Source organism: Pinus tabuliformis, chromosome 6 (genome assembly GCF_031772625.1).
Source record: "Pinus tabuliformis cultivar Carrire ecotype Pingquan chromosome 6, CPIR1, whole genome shotgun sequence".
Classification (NCBI taxonomy): Eukaryota; Viridiplantae; Streptophyta; class Pinopsida; order Pinales; family Pinaceae; genus Pinus; species Pinus tabuliformis.
This window is the reverse complement of record NC_142292.1, coordinates 981,239,170-981,261,838: the sequence shown is the minus strand read 5'-3', so window position 1 is coordinate 981,261,838 and position 22,669 is coordinate 981,239,170.

Here is a 22,669-nt window from a genome sequence, read left to right as displayed (position 1 = left end):
TACTAAGCTTTTCTTCGAAAAAGCATGGGCACATTTTGGGATTCCACAAAGAATCATATCAGGTCGGGATAGCAGGTTCCTAAGAATATTATAGCCGAGCATCTAGTCATTTTTCGACACCAAGCTCACCAAATCAGCTGCCATCCACCCCCAGACGTAGATGGCTAAATAGAGGTCATCAACAAAATTATCATGCACATTTTGAACATGTACAACTCCAAGCATCCATGAAAATGGGATGAGAGTCTCCCCTATGCTCAACACAACTACAATAGATTTCTCCATAGCTCAAGTGGCCACACCACATTTCAGGTGGGCCTAGGATTTCAACCATTGGGTCCCATTGATGTCACATTTCCCCTTGCAACTACACAGGTAGAATTTTCACATGTTCAAACTAAAACAAAAAAAATTACCAATTTTATTGAATGTAATCAGTGCATCTACCAATAGGTCCATGATATCATGAAAAAATTCAGTACTAAGTATAAACAACACCATGATTAACATAGGGTGCCACACAAGTTTCAAGTAAGAGACAAGGATTGGTTGCATTTATAGAAGGAACACTGTTATGAAACCAGCTCAAGAAAATATAGAAAAGATAGATCAACGCCTTAGAATTCAGCCTCTTCGAGGGGGCAACCTCCTTTCCATTACATAAATGAACAATTCTTGGATGATACAAATGACAAAACCTCCTTTCTATATATAGGAGTCTAAGGAGTCACAATATAATCCAGCCGACCTAACAATAATAATATAAAGCCACAAAAATAACAATAGAGGGATTCTATGGGGCACAGAAATAACAATATGGGGGTAATAGGGGCACAACAATATAAATAAGGGGTATAACTACAATAGTAATGGGGTAATCACTAGTATTATAGGGACCCAACATGCCCCTCTCCTTCAAAAAGTGTTGTCCTCAACGCTTGAGCAGTTCTGGATACTTCTGCATAAAATTCTCATCCTCCCATGTGGAATCTTCAGTGGATAAGTTCTTCCACTTGATAAGATACTCTGAAATTGATCGATTTCGTAGTTGTCGAGTTCTTGTTTCTGTGACTGCTTACAGTTCCAATATAAATTTTCCTTCCTCATCAAGTTCTGGCAATATTGTTTGAACTGGGAGCTTGTCGCCTATAACCTTCTTTAAACATGAAACATGGAAAACTGGGTGCAATCGAGAAGCTGCAGGAAGCTCCAATTTGTATGCCATAGTACCAATCTTTTCCAACACTTTGTACGGACCATAATACTTTGGTGATAATTTATTATCCTTCTTAGCTTGCTTTAGGGACATTTGCTTATATGGTTGTAGCCGTAGGAATACCCAATCACCTACATCAAAACTTCTTTCACTGCGATGTTGATCTGCCTGTTGTTTCATTCTATTTTGTGCCAACACGAGGTTATCCTTTAAGAGTTGGAGGACTTGTTGTTGATGTTCGATGTGATGTTCCACTGCCTGAACCTTAGAATTTTCTCTTAAATATGATGTGATTGATGGTGGTTGGTACCCATAAAGTGCCATAAATGGGGTCATTTTTGTTGCTGTATGGAAGGAAGTGTTATACCACCATTCAGCCAGAGGCAACCATTTGACCCATTGTGTCTGTTTATCAGATACAAAGCAACGAAGATATCCTTCCAAACATTTGTTTACTATCTCAGTTTGCCCATCAGATTGAGGATGATAAGATGAGCTATGAGCTAACTGAGTACCAAGACAAGAAAATAATTTTGTCCAAAAATTTCCAGTGAAAATGGGATCTCTGTCACTTACAATAATCTTTGGGTTTCCATGTAGCTTTTGAACTGTTTCCATAAATGCAGTAGAAACTGTACTGGCTTTAAATGGATGTGATAATGCACAAAAGTGTGCATACTTGGTAAGTCTGTCAACTACCACCATGATGACACTCTTTCCCTCAGACTTGGGTAAACCTGTGATAAAATCCATTGAAACCTCCTCCCAACGTTGGCTTGGAATGGATAAAGGTTGTAATAGACCCGGTGTCTTAATTGTTTCAACTTTATTTTGTTGGCAAACCAAACATTCCACCACAAACTTTTGAATATCTGATTTAAGGCCATCCCAAAAAAATTCCTTCTTAACCCTGTGGTAAGTTTTTAAAAATCCTGAGTGCCCTCCTAAGGGAGAAGTGTGCAATTCCATAAGAATCTTTTGTTTTAGCTGGGAATTCTTACAGAGGTATAAGCGATCTTTGTACCATAACGAATCATTTTGCCAGCTAAATGTATCAGAAGTACTGGAATCTTGTTGTAGCTTTCGAATAAGTGCCCACACTTCTTCGTCATTCTTCCATTCCTCCTTTGCTTCGTTTATCCAATCTGGTTGGATAATAGAAATGGCACACAACAATGCTTCCATATCCTCATCCTTTCTTGAGAGTGCATCTGCCACCACATTTTGCTTCCCTTTTTTGTAGATGATTTCAAAGTCATAACCCAACATCTTTGTGACCCACTTTTGTTGCTCTTCAGAGGATAATCTTTGTTCTAAAAAGTATTTAAGGCTATCATGATCCGTTTTTACCTTGAAGTGTCTTCCCATTAGGTAGGGTCGCCATTTCTTAAGTGCATGGAGTATTGCCAACATTTCCTTCTCATAAATAGCTTTGCTTAAAAACTTTCCCTTGATTGGACGACTTTCAAAAGCAATGGGTCTTTCATCTTGCATTAGAACAGCACCAATTCCATTTCCTGAAGCATCACATTCCACAATAAAGGTTTTTGTGAAGTCTGGTGTAGCTAAGACCGGTGCTTGGCACATTGCCTCTTTAAGATGTTTAAAGGCCTTTGTTGCTTCCGGAGTCCATGAAAATGAATCTTTCTTCAATAATGTTGTTAGAGGTGCTGCTATTCTCCCATAATTCTTAACAAACTTGCGATAATACCCTGTCAACCCAAGAAATCCTCGCAGATGCTTTATGGATGTGGGGATTTTCCATTCCTTAATGGCTTTAATTTTGCTAGGGTCTACCTTAACTCCTTCATGAGATACAATATGACCCAAATATTCCACCTCCTGGACTCCAAAGAAACATTTGGATCTTTTTGCATATAATTGTTTCTCCTCCAATAGTTGTAGCACCTTGTCAACATGTTCAACATGATCCTTCCAAGACTTGCTGTAGATTAGTATATCATCAAAAAATACTAACACAAATTTTCTAAGGAATGGTTTGAAAATTGAATTCATCAAACCTTGAAATGTTGAAGGTGCATTGGTAAGGCCAAAAGGCATGACCAAAAATTCATAATGACCCTCATGAGTTCTAAATGCCGTTTTCGGAATGTCTTCAATCTTCATTCTGATTTGATGATATCCCGAACGAAGATCCAACTTGGTGAAGTAAATTGATCCATGCAATTCATCCAGTAATTCATCAATGACAGGAATGGGGAACTTATCTTTAATAGTGAGCTTGTTGAGCTCCCTATAATCTGGACACATGCGCCATGATCCATCCTTCTTGTGCACCAATACTACTGGAGCTGAGAAAGAACTTTGACTCGGTTGAATTATACCAGCCTCTAGCATTTCTGCAACCATACGTTCAATTTCACTTTTTTGGACATATGGATATCTGTACGGCCTGATGTTTGGAGGAACACTTCCTGGAATCAGATGAATAGCATGATCATGATCACGCATAGGTGGGAGACCCTTGGGAGTCTCAAATACCTTGGAATGATTGTCCAGGACTTTTTGGAGATCTGGAGAAATAGATGATTCCAATGTGGAAACATCTAGCGAGCATAATTGTGCAATTACACCTCTTTGCTCCTTTTTTAGAAGCTTTGTCATACCATTAGAGCTGATTATCTTTCCTGGTTTCCCTGCAATACCCCTTAATTCAACTTCCTTTCCTTCCGTAGAAAATTTGATGAAAAGTTCTTGAAAATTAAAAGCTATTGTACCCAAGGATTGTAGCCATTGGACTCCTAGTACAACATCCGCACCTCCCATTGGAATGGAAAGCATTGGGCTAGTCAATACATATTCTCCCATGGATAGCTTGATATTATGGCACTTTCCAGAGCAATTTATTGTTCCTCCATTTGCAATCATCACTTGACACTCTGGTGCTGGATATAGGAAGCAATTCAATTCTTTTGCTACCCTACAATGAATAAAATTGTGGGTGCTTCCTGAATCAATCAACACTATTACCTTTTTCTTCTTGATTTGTCCTTCTATCTTGATGGTTTGAGGAGTGGTAATTCCCGCCAATGCATTACAAGATATGGTCGGATTTATTTGTTCTTCATCTAGGCTTTGTTCCTGGAATATATCCTCTTCTTTTGACCTTTCTTGCTCCTTTTCTTCTTCCTCTTCACAATCTATGTAGAATAATTTCTTCTCAGCACACTTATGACCTTTTGTGTATTTGCTATCACAATTGTAACAAAGCCCTTTTGCTCTTTTTTCTTCCAATTGTTGTGGTGTCAACCTTGTAGGTTGTGGAAGACTATGGGCAACAACACTTCCGTCTTTATAGTTGTGAATGGTATGCTTCCTAGTTGCCATAATTTTGCTTTCCATTTTTCTTGCTAACCTGAATGCCTTCTCTAATGAATCAGGTTCCCAAAGGCGCACATCATGTTGGATATTATTCTTTAAAGACCCTATGAACACATCAATCCTATGCTCCTCTGGAATATCTTTTACCCTTATGTTCAATTTTTGGAACTCCTCAATGTGCTCCATTATTGACCCCTTTTGTTTGAGACTTATCAATTGGCTAAAAAAAGTGTTGCTTTTTGTATCCTCATAATGTGCTATCAATTCTTCCGTAAAAATTGCCCAAGTGATAAATTGTTTACGAGAACAAAGCCATTGATACCATACAAACTGATTTGGTTCCAAATATAAAGTTGCCATACGTACCTTTTGTGTGTTTTTCACATTATTGAGATCGAAGAATTGCTCCATCTGTAATATCCATGTGGCAGGATCCTTGCCATCAAACTTCCTCATATCGATTTTTGGAACATGGTGAGTCTTCGATCCAACATTAGAGTCTATGGAATCATGATTAACATTTCTTTTGTTCTCATCATGAGTTTCCTTTAGTACTCTTTCACCCTTAGTGACCATTTCTTATAGCAACTTATTCATATTTATCTTCAATTCTTCCATCTTATCATCCATGCCATCAATTTTAGCGTCCATGCCATTCACCTTAGCTTCCATGCCATCCATCTTAGCTTCTACGCCTTTCTTTAAACAGTCCATCTTAGCTTCTACACCTTTCTTTAAACCATCCATCTTAGCTTCTACATCTTTCTTTAAACCATCCATCTTAGATTTTGTTCCTTTTTGTGCAAGGGACAGTTGTTGCACTTGGTCTTGTAATTTTGATATATCATGTTGCATTTCTTCCTCTTCTTCATGAGTCATGCTAGAGCTTTCAGGTTCCTTACTAGGTGTTTGCATTTTATTTCCTCGGGGCATCAGTTACCGATAATAATGCTCTACTATGCCCTTTGAATTCCTTCAAAATAAATTTTCAAACCAAGCTTAAGAAAAAATTTAAAAAAATCTACACACCTTTTTTCACTTTGTAGGAGCTTGATATTGCCTCTGATGTATCTCTGTACTTTCCAATCATCTAGTTCTGAAATTGTGACCTGTAGTAGCTCTCTATGTCCTCTTTCCAATGCCACCAGTCTGATCCAAATTGGATTCTCCAAGAAAGAGTTATGCAGAATCTCCCAAGATGACCTGATTATAGACCTTTCCAGAAGAGTGAACTTGTATGAAGTTCCACGTGTGCAATTTTCGACCTTTGGTTCTGAAAAAGATACACAAGAAACTAAAGTCTGTCCTCTTTCTGTACCTTCTTACGAAATTTCAATCCGATCCCCAGAGAGAAATTTATGACGATTTTCCCTAGGTCACCTGTTTTGAATGTAATTCAGGAGTCTGTAAAAAGACCAACTTCCTCAGAGCATATCTCCGCAAATATCGTGCGAAAAGATGTGAAATTCGGACCCAAGGTTCAGCGCGATTTCTTCTCAAATGGGTTTTTTTTTAGACTTTTGAAACGTCACAGAAAAAAAGTTATAGCGAAAATGCCACGATGACCTGTTTGGAGCAGCGAAACCCTAGAATCCAAAGCTTTGATACCAAATGTTATGAAACCAGCTCAAGAAAAGATAGAAAAGATAGATCAACGCCTTAGAATTCAGCCTCTTCGAGGGGGCAACCTCCTTTACATTACATAAATGAACAATTCTTGGATGATACAAATGACAAAACCTCCTTTCTATATATAGGAGTCTAAGGAGTCACAATATAATCCAGCCGACCTAACAATAATAATATAAAGCCAAAAAAATAACAATAGAGGGATTCTATGGGGCACAGAAATAACAATATGGGGGTAATAGGGGCACAACAATATAAATAAGGGGTATAACTACAATAGTAATGGGGTAATCACTAGTATTATAGGGACCCAACAAACACCTTATAGAGGCCCATCTAAATCTCAATCAACCCACTATAGACCTTAAACCATCACCAAGGCTATGGGTCACAACACTTTTGAGCCAAGTATTCCCCCTTTCCTTGGCCTGCACCTAGTGCTCAATGTGGACCGCCTTTGACCATACTTTCCACGATTGTTGGATAAATTAGAAATCACTAAGAAACTAACCAAAATATATCAACCCAAACTGCATTTAACATGCCAAAATTGATCAGATTGTGGACACATAAATTAAGAGCACCCACTAATAGAGGATTAGCTGTATTGTGTTGTCAAAACAGGCCAGCTCCTGCACCAAGGCAAGTGGCTCACCAGATGCCATGTTCAACTGAATTTTCCCCACCTCATCGAGGCACTCAATGCAATGTATAACATTGCTTCCTAAGGGGGGAGGACTGGTCCAAGTGGATAGTGATTTCCACCCACCTATTCCACTGCCTCACATCATAGTTTTCTATTTTGGAAGTTTTTTAGGTCTTGAAATTTGGGAGTTGTTTTGACACCTTAAACAAATTTTTTGGGGAAATGGGTTGATAACAGTCATAATCTATTGTCAATAATTAAAAAATTTACTTCTCAGATAGACCTTTCGAATGGGCTATCATGTGCACCAAATGGAGATCGTATGTGAAAGTTATGACCTCTGGAAGTTGATGTTCCAGCTTACCCGTTCGAGGCCCACAAGCCTTTGGCACCTCATCTCCTACGGTTGGATTTTTTTTTAGGGTTTCCCATTGCTTGTTTATGATAAAAATGCCTTTGAGCCTTATTTTAAGATAGTTTGGTGAAGGCATGTAGCCATCACATCTCTTCTAAGAGATAAGCTACCACCATTTGAGCTAGTTTGTTTTCATTCTACATGTATACAATTTCAACATTCTCCATTTATTAATGGAAGTCAAGTTTCATTGTATCTCTGTGTTTCAATTATAAATCTATATATCATTTCATTCCATTCATAAATTCATATCACAACATCAACCTAAGTCATTGATTTGGGTGGGTTGATCTTAATGATCAAATCAACAAATGAGCAAGTTGGGTACCATAGGAAAAAGGTGTGTGATGGGACTTGCCCATCTCATTAAGGGAATTTTGAGGTGAGAAATGGGTTTCAAAACATAAAATATATAGAATTAACTTTATAAGAACCAACATGATTCAAGATGATAATGTCATCCCCAAGGGGTAAATATTTTGGAGGGAAAGGAAAAAAACTACATTTTGAATTGTATTTTTGGCTTATCTCCTTATATGTTTACTCAAATATAATATGTAGACACTCATTAGATGCAGATTTAAATTCAACACCCAACAAGTACCCACTCTTCATACTCTTGGGTAGATCCATATAAAAAAACATTGAAATACATGAAACAAGCGTGTTGAGCACATGTTTTTCATGTATATTCAATATTTTTTGATGTGGGTCTACATAGAAGTATGCAAAGTGGGTACTTTCTATATGTGTAATTTAATCACACATCCAACATATGTCTACACTTGAAATTTTAGTAAAAATAGATAAGCCAAAATACAATAAAATAAGTAGTTTCCTTTCTTTTTCTTTAAAAATTCATAAACTCTTATTTTATTATTTTAACTATTATTTTATTAGTTTCCTTAGGAGGCCCATTTTAGACCTCAAAATTCCCCTAATTCCATGGCCAATGCATGACTACCAAGTGGAAATGGGGCTTAGGTGGGACTAAGATAAATAAGAAAGAGAAATAAAAGGAAAAAGGGGAAAAAGAAGAAAGAAGAGATAAATAAGAGAAAAATATGGTGGTCGAGGGTGAGGAAGCTTGGATGATGACATGGTAGCACCCCAAGTTTCCATGTGTACCATAGCACACACTGGTGTCACATCATCAATCCAAATCAATGAAATATTTGTAATTATTCTTATGATTTTACAGGTCCTAAACTTCAAGAGATTTTTTAGATCTTGAACCTTGATGAGACTATGTGTATTGATCATACAAATATAATCTATATATTAAACGAAAGAGCTCAGAGAGAGATTTCCAATGAGTTACTGCAATTACAAAACAAATTTAGAATGAGGAAGATACACCTAAAACAAGTAGAGGGGAAATAAGGTGGTGGTTTACTTACTGGAAGCATATCTCCCTACATAGAACTCAAAATGGAGGATGGGAATAGTTAATGGAAAGCTCATGGAACTCATAGATAGAGGAATCTAACCATGGAATCAAGTTTAGGACCTAGGAATTTAAATCAAGAGGAAAGTAGGAAGAAGGTGTCTATAGAATTACAATTGTAAATTGGTAAAAAGACCAAATTTCAATGGGATATAAATTTTAGCCCAAGTATCATAATTGGAAATGTGAATAATAACTAGAAATATAATGAAGAGTAGAATAGAGACATCCACCTAGAATTCAAGGACATAAAAAATCAAAATAAGGATGACAATGACCTGAATTGATGGAAAAACATGTCATTACATATTTAAGTTAATTACTCCTATCTAATAGAAATTGTTTCCTACGCATTTTGCATAACCATGAGGACCAAAAGCATGGAATATTCCCGCTAAAATAAAAACTATGAATAATAAGTGAGGGGAATGAATATTAGCATAGGCACTCAGGAGACAAGTTCCAATGGGCATAGGGATTGGCCAGAACCAATTGAGCAAATTGAAACCACAAAGAGTTCGAAAATGAGAAGATAATCATAGTCGGGGAATAGGAATGTCGCATTAATACTCAACTACTATAGAACATAAATTACAAAGGAAAATTAAGATAGGGTCAAGCTCAAGGCATAGATAATAAGGAAAATATGCTGCATAAAAAGAGAATTATAGAGCACCCATGAATTCAAAGAATGTTAGTAGGACTCAAACAATATCATTCACTTGCTTACTCAGTCAAAAGGGAACACTCATATGAGGAACCACAAAGAAATATAGAGATATCTCATGTCAGTTATTAAATTAGAAGGCGTGAATTTGACATTCTACAAATAAAATCAAGCCACCCATATTTGATGGAAACGATAAGAAATAAGAAGTAGTTGAACCCCAATTACTTGGAATGAGGAAATACTTTTGTCCACAGAACTATTCCTCCAAAATTGAAGCCAAATTTTTTATCTATCACTTGCAAGGAAAGGCGTTTATGTGGTAGGATCAATTGAAACATTTCAAGCATCTGAATGAGAGGAAGATTACTTGGAATTGGTTCAAAAAATACTTTTGAAAGAAGTATGCATCAGAGTACTCTTATGATAAAAATATGCAAGATTTCTTTGAACTCAAGCTAGGGAATATGACTATAGATGAGTATGAAAGGAAGTTTTTAGAATTGTTGAGATAAGTTGGTTTCATAAAGGAGAGAAGGTCAAAATCAAAAGAGTCCTTAGTGGATTATCTTCTTTCTACAACGATAGAATCATATTATTTGATTAACCAAAGACTCTGGAAGAGACCACAAGGAAGGGTAAATACTTACATGAGAAAATAAAAATAAAAGAAACATTCAAATTTTATTGGAAAGACATAAAGAAGGAAAAGATGGAGAAAGCGACAAAATGGTCCAAACTAGCTTCATCCTTGAGGAGAAATCCCAATGTATATTTTCCAAGAAAAGCAAATGATGGTGAATCCAAGATGGTAGATTCTTTAGGAAAAAGGTTAAGACCACCAATCATCTGTCGGGGCTTTAGAGGTGATAATTTATTCAATGATTTCCCTCATAAAGAAGACAAAATGAGGTTCATATACAAGTTCAATAATCCATTATAGTGGAGGACATGGAGAGAAACATATATGCAGTCTTGGAATATCGAGAAGCTAAGAATTAATCACACATGATTAAAGTGGAAGGTAGGATTTTAAATCGAATTTTTGCAATCTTAATTGGCCCAAGGGAAATCCATAGTTGTGTTGATCCAAAGATAGTGGATATGTTTTGTTTAAAAATAAGTAAGCTTGAAGGGTCACTGAAATTCAAAAATAGAACCAAAACAAATATTAATGAAGTTGTCAAGAATTTTCCTATAAGTCTGGATAGAGTGGAAATTATTGTTGATTTGAGAAACATTCCATTTGGTCCATATGACATCCTCATTGGGATAGATTGGTTGGACAAGAATCATGTTGTCCTTGATTTTTACAACAAGGAATTCACATATCTTAAAGGGGAAGGAAAACAAAGGAACTCCCATGTAATTCTAAGGCCTGCTTCTATCAAAGAAATGGTGACCATGAAAGTAAAGAGGAGCTTGAGAAAAGGGTGTCAAATTTATGCATTCCGTGTGGAGGAGGAAACTGATGATAAAATTCCAACCATTGGTGATCATTTACTGCTAAGGGAGTATGAGGATGTGTTTAATGAAATTCTAGGTGTGACACCGAAAAGGGACATAGATTTTGTCATTAATTTGGTGCCTGGAGCTACCCCAATATCCAAAACTTCATAGATAATAAGAACACTAGATCTTAAAGAATTGGAAATGACACCTAAATATCTTTTGAAGAGGGGGTGCATATACTAAAGTGTGTCAATTTGGGAGCATTAATGCTTTTTGTCAAAAAGAAAGATGGTACATTAAGGTTGTGCATGTATTTTAGACAACTGAAAAAGGTAACATTCAGAAACAAGTATTCTTTTCCTGGGATATGTAACACCCTCTTCCCACATCTACCCAAGTAACCAGACAACTGGGGTAAACATGTAATGAGAGGCTACTATGATGGGATTCAAACTCCTATGTGACCTTAGGGAAGTGGAATTGACAGAAACACAGCATACAAACCTTCCACATCAGCTACAAGTGTCCCAAGAATGATCCCAACCTTTTCGGCAACCAGCCCCTGGGTCCTACTAAGTTTTTTTGACCAATTAACCCCCAAACTCTCCAATGCTATGGGCATGAAAACGTCCAGAGGGCTTTGGATTCTCCCACAACATGGCATGCAAACGTCCAGGGACTATTTTGCTCAATGTTGTGCTAGCGTCCCCGGGATTTGAGCCACTTTTTCATGCCCAGAGCCCAGGTCACTGCCCATAATTAAATGACACCTTCATAACAGAAAGATAACAAGGTAATGGTGATAAAAATGCAATTACTTGAACAAGGGCTTGACTAGACCCCTACTATCCATGACATGCATTTCGTCAAAAATATCACAAATATGTAATCTACAAGTTTAAAAAATAGATCTGAGCATAGGGTTCTCATACTTATCTAAGATTCACTACTAGGCATTGTTTCCTTATCACATTACTTGCAATATCATCTATTAGGTCATAGATACATTGTTCATTCATTTACAAATAAAAACACGAGGCAAGCCATACATCATCACTGTCATAATACATGCTTATAACCGTCATAATAACAACATAAATATTAAGGATACATTAGCCATCAAATCCACATATACACCAGTACATTTACACATAATATATCAAGGAAAGAACCTCTTATTAATGAATGAAAAGGCCAACCCAGGATGGGACCACCACGTTCCACCTAACCATAGAATGGTTGAGCCAATTCTCTCTTTAGCCATTCTTCTCCATGCCATATTCCAAGCATGAATGTGGGACTCAAACAAAAAGAACCAACCAGGGCATCCCGAGGCTAAACCACCTCACCCTCATCCTTAGAAACTATTATTTATCGTAATCCATTCCGAATCACTAGGCCAACACAATAAATATGTAATAATGGGCTTTACCATGATCTCCACCAGATCACTACGCCAAAAAAAACATGGATGCCACCGGATTTCTCTACCTACATCATGAGGAATTTTCATGTCTCCTAGTCTCTCAGGCTTTACGACAATCCACAGTCTGATCTAGGGATCACTAGGCCCTAAATCGAGAAACGACCCTTTAGGATTTACTATATATCTCGTCATTCACCGACAAGGATTCCTGGGCCCACCGAGGCAAAAAAAATCGGCTTTACCACAACCCACATTATGGTTCAAGCGTTACTAGGCCATGTGTTCTATCATTTAGATATCCACCTCACTCAGCTTCGAATCCATTTGGAAATCTAGCTCTACCAAAACATGAGAACCCCATCACACCATGGCTATTCGGAAATGGTAAGGCTAGGCTAAAAACACTGCCACACCTGGAAAACCCATGCCATAATAGCAAAGAACCACATGCAATACCGTGCATGTTGAATCTAGCAAGGAAATCACAAATATAAATCGATACTTGTAAAGAATCTTGTTGTAGTTGCTTGATCCTACTATTCCTTGCTTGCTCCTTCCTTCCTCTTGCATTATTTTTCCTTTCTTGATCCAATGCCAAAGTGCTCCAAGAAAACTCTTTGTGTCCAAGAGTGAAAGAGAGAGAGAGAGAGAGAGAGAATAATGAGAGAGCTCCAAAAATCAACTGAAAAAAGGTTACAAATTGATCCTCATAACCCTTTTTATCAATTAGGCCTCTATTTTCTTAATTTTCCATTATTTTCCTTCAATTTCCTCCTCACATGCAACCTGTTATCGTTCACCTTTTGTTTTTCCTATTTTCCTTTATTTTCATAAATAAATGAGCCAAAAATGTCATTTTGCCTTTCCCAAGGCTTTGCCATTGCCTTTGCCAATTTCCTTAGCCATAATAAACCAGATGAACACCCAATAGGATTCTTTTCCCACCATTCAGCTTGGAATATGTGTCCCATGACCGAGGTCTTATATTTTTATATTTACATGGGATTTTAAGCAATGTTGTTACAGAACCCTCCCCATTGGGGGAATACCGTCCTTGGTGTTCAATGACACCTATAACCAACAAGACCACTGAAAAAAAACAAACTGCCCATGGGGCTTTATACCATAGCTCGTTGCAGTATTTATAATGATCATCTACTAAAACATGAAAAACATACCATTGATTGAAGCCTTATAACACAACTCGTTATGGTATTTACAATAATAACCACATATACAGACATACAAATTTGCTTCAACCAGCAAATAATCATACTGTCTATGGAGCTATATAAATCTAGCTCAATACAATATTTACAATAATACACACATATGCACATTTTCTCAACCAACAAATAAAAGGATATGATTCCTGCATCCACCACAAGGGAATCTAGAGGCTCACATCTCTACCCTCAAGGTAATACCATGATTCACCTCCTTCCCAAGAAGTCCAGAATCCACTGCCAAAGTCAAATCTGCATCCAATCTCCGACGCTATATTCCTGTGCCACTTTTCCTCTCAGTGAACAGTCACCGATTCATTGTTCCAGGGCACACTCCCAATGTGCATATGATTCCATCTGGAAATGCTAATGACCAAACAAAATATATCCCCGACCTTCCCTTCTCTACTACACAATCCCTTGGGTAATCCAGTCATCGCCTTTCGTGCAGTCGCACACCTTCCAAGTTTCGTTGGCAACCCCATCCCGGGCAATCCATCCCTAGGCAAGGTTTCCTCGCATCCGAAGGTCCAAAAAACAAGGCATATCCTTGCCTTAAAACCATCAAACCAGTCATAACATCCTCATCGCAATCAATGGACATTATTGGGTACCAGTGTCCCACAATAGCCCTACTCCTTAATGCTTTACCAACATAGTGCTACCTATTCCAATTCCTTTCACTAATATTGCTAATTCTTGCAATCGATTCAACCACCCAACCGAGCATTTCATGGTTCCCTGTACCAAGCACACAATTTCCATTAGATTCAAAATAAATTGAAATAACTTCAAAGCTTACCTCATTGGTGGCCTGTCAACAAGATACACTTGTAATTCTATTTACTTCCTATCACAACAAGTTAAACTAGCATCTTTGACCAAATCATCATGTATAAACATATCACATCATGTTAGTTTAAAACACAGCCATTATGATCAAAATCATAAATCACATGTAACCATCATAAACCATAATCATAGATCACATGTAATCATCATAGACTAGAATCATAAATCGCATGCATAACAAAACTAAAATAAAATTCTGATACTTATCCTTTAATCAATCCTTAGCTTCTAACTTTTTCCATATTCCATACGCACATCAGATCAGTTTCCACACCTGACAAACACCCAATGCCTTCTCCTCAACCATGTGCACATACATATAGTGTGCATCACACACATACAACCACACACGACATACAACACCATGCAATACATGCACCTTCATCTGACATACCACACATATACCTACACCTAGTGTACAACACAATACATACTCCTACATCTAGTGTACACCACAACGCAATACATACACTTACACCTACTGTACAACAAAACACAAATACGTACACTGTGTACGACACAATAAATACATATGCCATGATACCATGACTACTCAATGCACATACATAGTATACCGCATGCCTGCAACACAACATGTACGACATGCATATAATACCACATGTGCACCAGTACCACATGTACAACATGTACACATTACCACCTATACACAACACCACCTCCACAATGTGTGCACATCATCACATGTACACAGCACCACCTGCACAACTTGTACACAATGCCACATGTACATCATACCACCTATACAATGTGTACACAACACCAGATGGACATAGCACACATGCGCATGTACACGACACCATATGTACACAACACCATCTACACATAGCACCACATGTACAACATGTACACGACACCACATGCTCACAACACCAATTGTACAATCATGCACACAATGTCATATGTACATAGCATTGCATATACAACATGTACATAGCACCCTATGTACACAACACTACATATCCAACATGCGCACCACACCATATGCACACAACACTGCATATCCAACATGTGCATGGTATGATATGTACACAACACCTCATATCCAACATGTACATAGTACCATTCTATACCTAGCACTGCATATGAAATATTTGCACAACACTATTTGTACCACCTTGTACCTAACATTACATAAGCAACATGTACACACACTATATATATACACAACACCACATTAGCACAACATCACAAATGCAACATGTACAACATACACAACATATGCACAAAAGTAGCACCACACATCCAAAACAACACTGTCTCTACCAAGCAACCTTGCTTCGAGTGTATTATCCATGCTTGTCCCAACATGCCTCAGATCTCACTGCTTTCATTCAACTGATGCATCCCTTAGAGTTACATGTCATAACATAAACATAGGCATAATACAAGTATACAATATCAATTCATATCCACATGATACTGACCTTGTAGAGATGTCAAGGTTACTCTTCCCACTTGATTCCTCATAAGACCAGGAATCCCTTCATGCCATTCACTTGCATAAGCCATCATTCCTCCACCAGAATGACCCCTAGAAACCTTGTCAGACAATGACATAGATACATGGATACATATATACATATACATAAACATTAGCATAAAACAAATTATGATCATGTTAGACAACGACATATATACACACATATATACATATAAACGTTAGCATTATACAATCATGATCCATGACGACCATGTCAAACACGCCATACATACACACATACATGTATACATATATATACATCAACATAATCATGATCCATGACTACCATCTCAAACACTCCATACATACACACATACATGCATACATATATAAACATCAACATAATCATGATCATAGCATAATTACCAGATAACATAAGGTCAAGGTAACTTTAACAAGCTTTCTCATGGTTGTACTACCACTATCCATTTACACCAATGGAACAAACCAATCCAACTGATATTCATATTCTTACCCTAAACTTCCTTACTCATGCACTGAGCTTCATTTGGGTCTTACATTACCTGCTAGGCTTCATTCAACTCTCCCTGAGCTCCATTAACTTTCCTCTTTCCCAACCAATTCCCAAGACTCTCAAAACATAAAAGGAAATACAAAGAAGCAAGCAAGAGAAAACCATGAAAACCAATAACAATACGACACCACAAACAAAGCGGTATGGCCATACACCAGATGTAAATAAAGTTGCAATCAAGCACAACAAATCACAAAAGACCAAAGGCACAAAACTAGCAAAAAACACCATGACTCAATCCCCATGGTTCCCAAAGCCTCGGGAAAGCTCAGCCTAAGCCTTCTTTAGAATTTCAAGGCAGTCTCTTTGCCATGTAATCTTATGCATCATATTGCCATAAACACGCTATTTTCAGTGCATAAGTAAACATCACAATATACCATTTATCTTACCTTGTTGTGCCAAGCACGTTGCTTGCAACTTAACACATCCATACTGTTTCTCAAGGGACTCCAATCCTTTGACGAATCTAGTCATAACTAGAACCAGCTATTATACCTGGCAAATACATATTTATGAATATAACACATATCCTCATAATGTCAGACAAATTCAAGGCTAAGAAGACTTCTTGTATGCAAAGAACTCATTCATTTGGAATTGCGATTTCCAAACATAGCCAAAGGAATTTTCCCCCAATTACTTTTTTTCACCTTTTCTTTGTTGCAATTGAGTCTTACTATGCATTGTCACATCACCCAACTATTAGTTATATAAACACATCAACTACTACCTTGTCAAGCTAATACCAAGTGATGATCTCTAAATTAGACATAAATTAATGCCCATGCCTCTAAATTAAAACATATATTAATGCCTATGACCATCCTTCAGCACATTAAACCTCTCTTTCTGCATTAGATAATTTATTTTTAACTTTAATATATTCATTAGGAAGGTTTATGAATAATTGGATATTTGTGCCTAATATTATTTATTTTTGTGGAATATTATGAGAATATTGGGCAGATTATGAAGATTTGGAGGAGGAGATAATTTAGGGACTTGTTCCCTACTACAGGAGGATCAATAATAAATAATAAATCAACAAGATATTATGGAATTATGGCACAAATTATGGAACTCCAATGATTGAGAAAATCTAGGAATGTGTTCCCTGCCATTTAATGCAGATTCCTAGTATTGGGGACCAGATCCACTAATCAAGGGATTTTGGTGGGGAAAACTTCCTCCATTCATGGGGAATGATTCTTAATCATTTTGTATAAGTACAAAATCGAATTTACCTCTAGGGGGAGATTTTCATTAGTGTTATTGTGGAGAGAGCTTGTATTTTTGCAGCTCCATTGTATTTTCTTGTAGGGATGTAATTCTCTTAATGAAAATAATGAAGATTGCTATCATGTTCAGCTTCTAAATCTTGTTCTCCTCCATAGGTCTTTGATTTTCCTTGGGCTTGGCCATCCCAAGAGACTCAAAGCCTTTTCTTATCATTTTCTTTCATTCTTTTCACTGCTTATTCACTTGCATCTCTAGTTTTTATTTCTTTCTATTTATGCATTTAATATTAATGATTTCTTGTTGTAGGATTGAGTTAAATGGTTGATGTAAGTTATTTTGAAGGATAACAAGCATTATTTCATCATTGGTAAAACTTTGGAAGTTCATAGTAATCATTGAGCTGCTTAGATTAGTCTTCTTATTCACAAATCTAGATTGTTGGACCTCCCTTTTAACAAAGAATAGTAAATTTATGCTATTTTTTAGAGCATGCTAACAAGATTCAATCGAGTTGGTTCCAATTGCATTATATCTAAAAAACATTCTAGTTCATAGAAAAAATTGCCCCATTACATTTTCACTTGATTGGGTTAGGCATCTTTTAGATTTACTAGCTCACTAGTTCTCGAATTTCTAGATTTTCGACTAGTAATGTTTTCCTATTTTTTTAGCATGGGTCAACACAAGTCTTTTTGAGTGATTCCACTTGGAATGTGGACCTAAGAAATCCTAGTTAATAACAAAATTTGTCCCATCCAATTTGGATTTGATTTGCTTGGTCATTCGATGAATTATAGTAAATATGTACATCTTGTAAGAAATCACTGTAGCATCCTGTAGGAAAGCCTGTTTTTAGCCCGAATTGAGAAAAAACATCATTGAAGCTGGGATTAGGCCTCTACTTGACCTCCATTCCATTCAAGACCATTTTAACCCTCTTTATCCACACTTAGGTCTACATTTTTCTAGTTTTCAAGGGTAGGATTTGATTTCCATTTCTTCTATTTTCAGTCTTCCATTAGATCTCATCAATGTTTTATATCATTCTACAAAGTTTTTTTCATGCATGAAGTAGACAACTAGCTCATGAAATTCTACTCCCTTTAGATAATCAAAACTCTTCTTGTTTGCATGATTTTTGGGTAAATGTCAATGTATGATGGAGTGCAAGTGTTTCAGAAGTACAGAGAGATTTCATAGTCAGCAGTCTCATTCCAACTTCATCCACCCATGGTCCTCACTTTCTTTCACTAAACCCTCACCAATTTCATCATTTCACAAGGAAAATTATCCAAGATTTTTGAGCAAATCCATTCATCTCCCAACTTTGGTTTTGAGTTCTGAAGTGGTCCTAGGCACTCCCTTGCCTCATTCCATCCACCAACCACCTTCCCTAAGCTTTCCATCACCTTCAACATCCATCCTTTTTCTCTCGGCTGTATCTTGTAAGTTTTGAGGGGATCCTGTAAGTTTTCCTGTAATGGCCTGCTTTGAGGCCAAATTGAGGAAAAATCCTCTAGGAAGCTAGAAAAGGGTCCCTACTAGTCTCCCAAGCCTACTGACCATTCACCATCATCTCCAAGCCACCTGCCACATCACCAAAAGAGATTAGCTCTCACACTCTCACATGAAAAAGGACAAAAAGAAAAACAGATTTATTTTATTCATTTACATGCACATGAGTAGAAGGTTTGATGGTTTAAATCTACATGCTCGGGACATTAGGATTGCATACATGTTAACTTAGCATTATTTTGAAGCAAAGCCTCTTAGCAATTAGTTAGAAAATGGTGTGTTTTAGCATTTGATTTCAGTCTCTTTCCTTGTACTTTCTTTCTTGCAATAAGTTAAGGTTCTATTTCAAACATTTAATTTTCTCCAATTAGTTTAGGATTTGGCTTCAGTACATGCACTCCATTACATCATAACAACAAAGGAAGGACACATTATATGCCGCACATATAGTGTTGATACATCTTAAATTTGTATGAACTTCGGGTTGATAATTAAAGTCGGTAGCTTTGGGAGTTGCAACATTCTTGTTGCAATACCGAGGCTCATCATTTTTTAGCACCATTGTCAGGGAGGTGTCAAAGTATGCATTGTTTTCTTCCCTAGTTGATTCATTCTTTTTACTTTTTGAAAAAACAAAAAATTAATTGCATTAGGCATATTTGATTTCAAATGTGCATTGCATTAGTGTTTTCATTCAATCATAAAAACAAAAAAAAATCTCCAACACCAACCCACCCCCCCATTTGATCACATGGTGCAGTAAGAGCCACATCACCATTCACTTTTGCAGGTAGAAGAAGAAGATGGCAAATAATGTAGAATAAATGGATGGAGATGATGACAATGAGGAAGATCCTCTCGGATTTCCCATTCAAGATACTGATGGTAGTGTGCACATGAAGAACATCCCTCCATCTTTTCTTCCAAAATTTCATGGTCTAAGGTCAGAGGATCCAGAAACCTTTCTCTTTGAATTTGAAATTGTTTGTAGATCTTATGGTTACTTATTAAAAACTCAAAAACTGAGATTGTTTCTGGAAACATTGAAGGATAGAGCTCTTAAATGGTTCATGAGTTTAGGGACTAATTCAATAAGATCATGGAGTGAGATGCAAAAGATATTTCTAGAAAAATATAAAGATCATGATCTTAAGGAAGAAATATTTACAATGAATCAAAGAGAAGATGAAAGTCTAGAGGATCTAATAGAGAGGTTTATGTTTAATGTTAAGAGGGAAAAGCTACATCGTTAGGATCCGACACCCTAAAAACCATCTTACTTAGAGCAATGAGGGATGAATGGATTGATCTCCTTAATCTCATGAGTAGAGGTGATGTATATCAATTTTTATTTGAGGAAATTTGTGAAACGTGCAAACAGATATCAAGAGGAAAAGCAAGAGTAGGTAAATCAACATCAAGAAAACTAAACTGGGAAATTTGTTTGATGATTTTAAAACAAAAATTCTTAGCAATCTAAAAAAAACAAGTAGAAACGTTAAGAATGCAAGATGAAGGAAAAGAAAACGCTGATATTTGCGTTGCAAAATCACATGTTGTTAAACATTGTCCATCATTACCAAGGTTGAAGGAAGTTTACCAAGAGGACAATGGAGCAAGTCAATTGCCAATGCAGTTATGTTATGTAGCTCCAAGAGGACCATGATAGCCTATTCAGCCTATTATGATGCAAGAGCCTAATTCACAATTTCAAGGTTATGCATATCCACCTCAAAGTAATTGAAACACACCCTTTCCTTGGCAACATTGGCCATTTCAACCCCAAAACCAAATTTGGCAACAAGGTTGACAGGGAACTTATGGGAGCCATCCACAATATCCTCAATATTTTCCTTAATATCCTCCATACCTAACTCCATGTTATCCCTACCATTCACCTCCACTACAACCACAACCCCATCCACATCCATCTCAAATATACACTCCCACTAAACTACCTGTACCACCATTTCCAAACCCACACATTGAAGTAGCTCAGCCCACTTATAATGTTGAGGAACAACACTTCCAAACATCTCCTCTAGAGATCAGTGGTATTCACCATAGCTCAGGAAGAGTATTGCAAAAAAGAGATTATCTTGATATCATTGAAGGACCACATCCAGAAGAAGAAGATTCAAATGAGAAGACCACAGAACCATGGGCTGCACTTGATGAAAAGCAGCCATCAAAATCAAAGATCAAGAGAGCTCCCTCATGGTTACCATCAAAACCTCCATGTATTCAAAAGAACAATCAACAAAAAGAGGAAGATTTCAAGGTCATGGTAGAAGAAGACATGAAGAATGATCCAGATCAGCAAAAGGACCAGGGATATCACAATTATATTGAAATATGGTTCCAGACAGTCACTAAGTTGCAGCATCACTCTCTTCCTCAAGTATGCTTGATCCTTTCAAAGTCAAATCATTTGGTCTCTGAAATCCAGGTACATGTCAAAGAATACATTTCAAGCCTCCACATCATTTTGTCTGTCATCTTGATGTGCACATGGCTCCATTGGAAGTATTCTTATACTTGAAAGTGATTTTATTTTTCAAGTAGGGTAGGGTAAAAATAAAAATACAAAAATTCTCAGGTGAAAACCTCCTTGGAGGCGCCTCAGATTGGCTCATTGATTGAAAACCTCCATGAGACGATCAATGGGTTGGAAAAGGAAGAAAAAAAGAAAAAATAAAAGATCCTAGGTGAAAACCCCCTTTGAGGCGCCTAGGCAGACCTACTAGTTGAAAACCTCATTGAGGCGGCTAGTACGCCTAGAAGAAAAAAAGAGAAATAAAAGAAATAAAAGAAATTATTTCCCCATGCATCTCTTTGATGAATGCATGTACTCTCCAACTTCTGCAAGCAACAAGGACAAGTTGGTACCAAAAGGAAAATTGGTCAAGCCTAGTCAAAAGAAGTCAAATTTTGACTTTCTCCTCCTTTGCTCAAATGCTCCAACAAGGCCAAGGACATGCCAATCCATCACCCTCATCCATTTTCACCATCCACCCATCATTCTCAAGCTTCTACCATTCAGTTTACTTGTTGTCCTAAAAAACTATAGGATGCTCTGTTTTACTACAGGATACAAAAATACATAGAGAAGAAATTTGTTTTTGCTATAACTTGAAAACCGTGCATCCATTTGCCAAGTTGTTTCAGGGGGAGATGCATATGGATGATGGTGACATGCTCAAGAAATTTCAGCAAATTCCAGTGCACATTTTTCGAGAAATCAGTCTCCATCACCTACAACCATTTTTGTATTTTCTCAATATCCATGCATCCATTTAAAAAGATGTTTCATGGGGAGATGCATATGGATGATGGTAACATGCCCAAGAAATTTCAGAAAATTCCAGTGCACGATTTCCAAGAAATCGACCTCCATCACCTTCAGCCATGTTTAGTTTTTCTCGAGATCTGTGCATCCATTGACCAAATATTTTTTATGGGGAGGTGCATAATGATGATGGCAACATGATCAGAAATTTTCAGGTCAATCCATTCTACTGTTTGGGATATATGGGAAAAACAAGTCGTTGTCCTGAA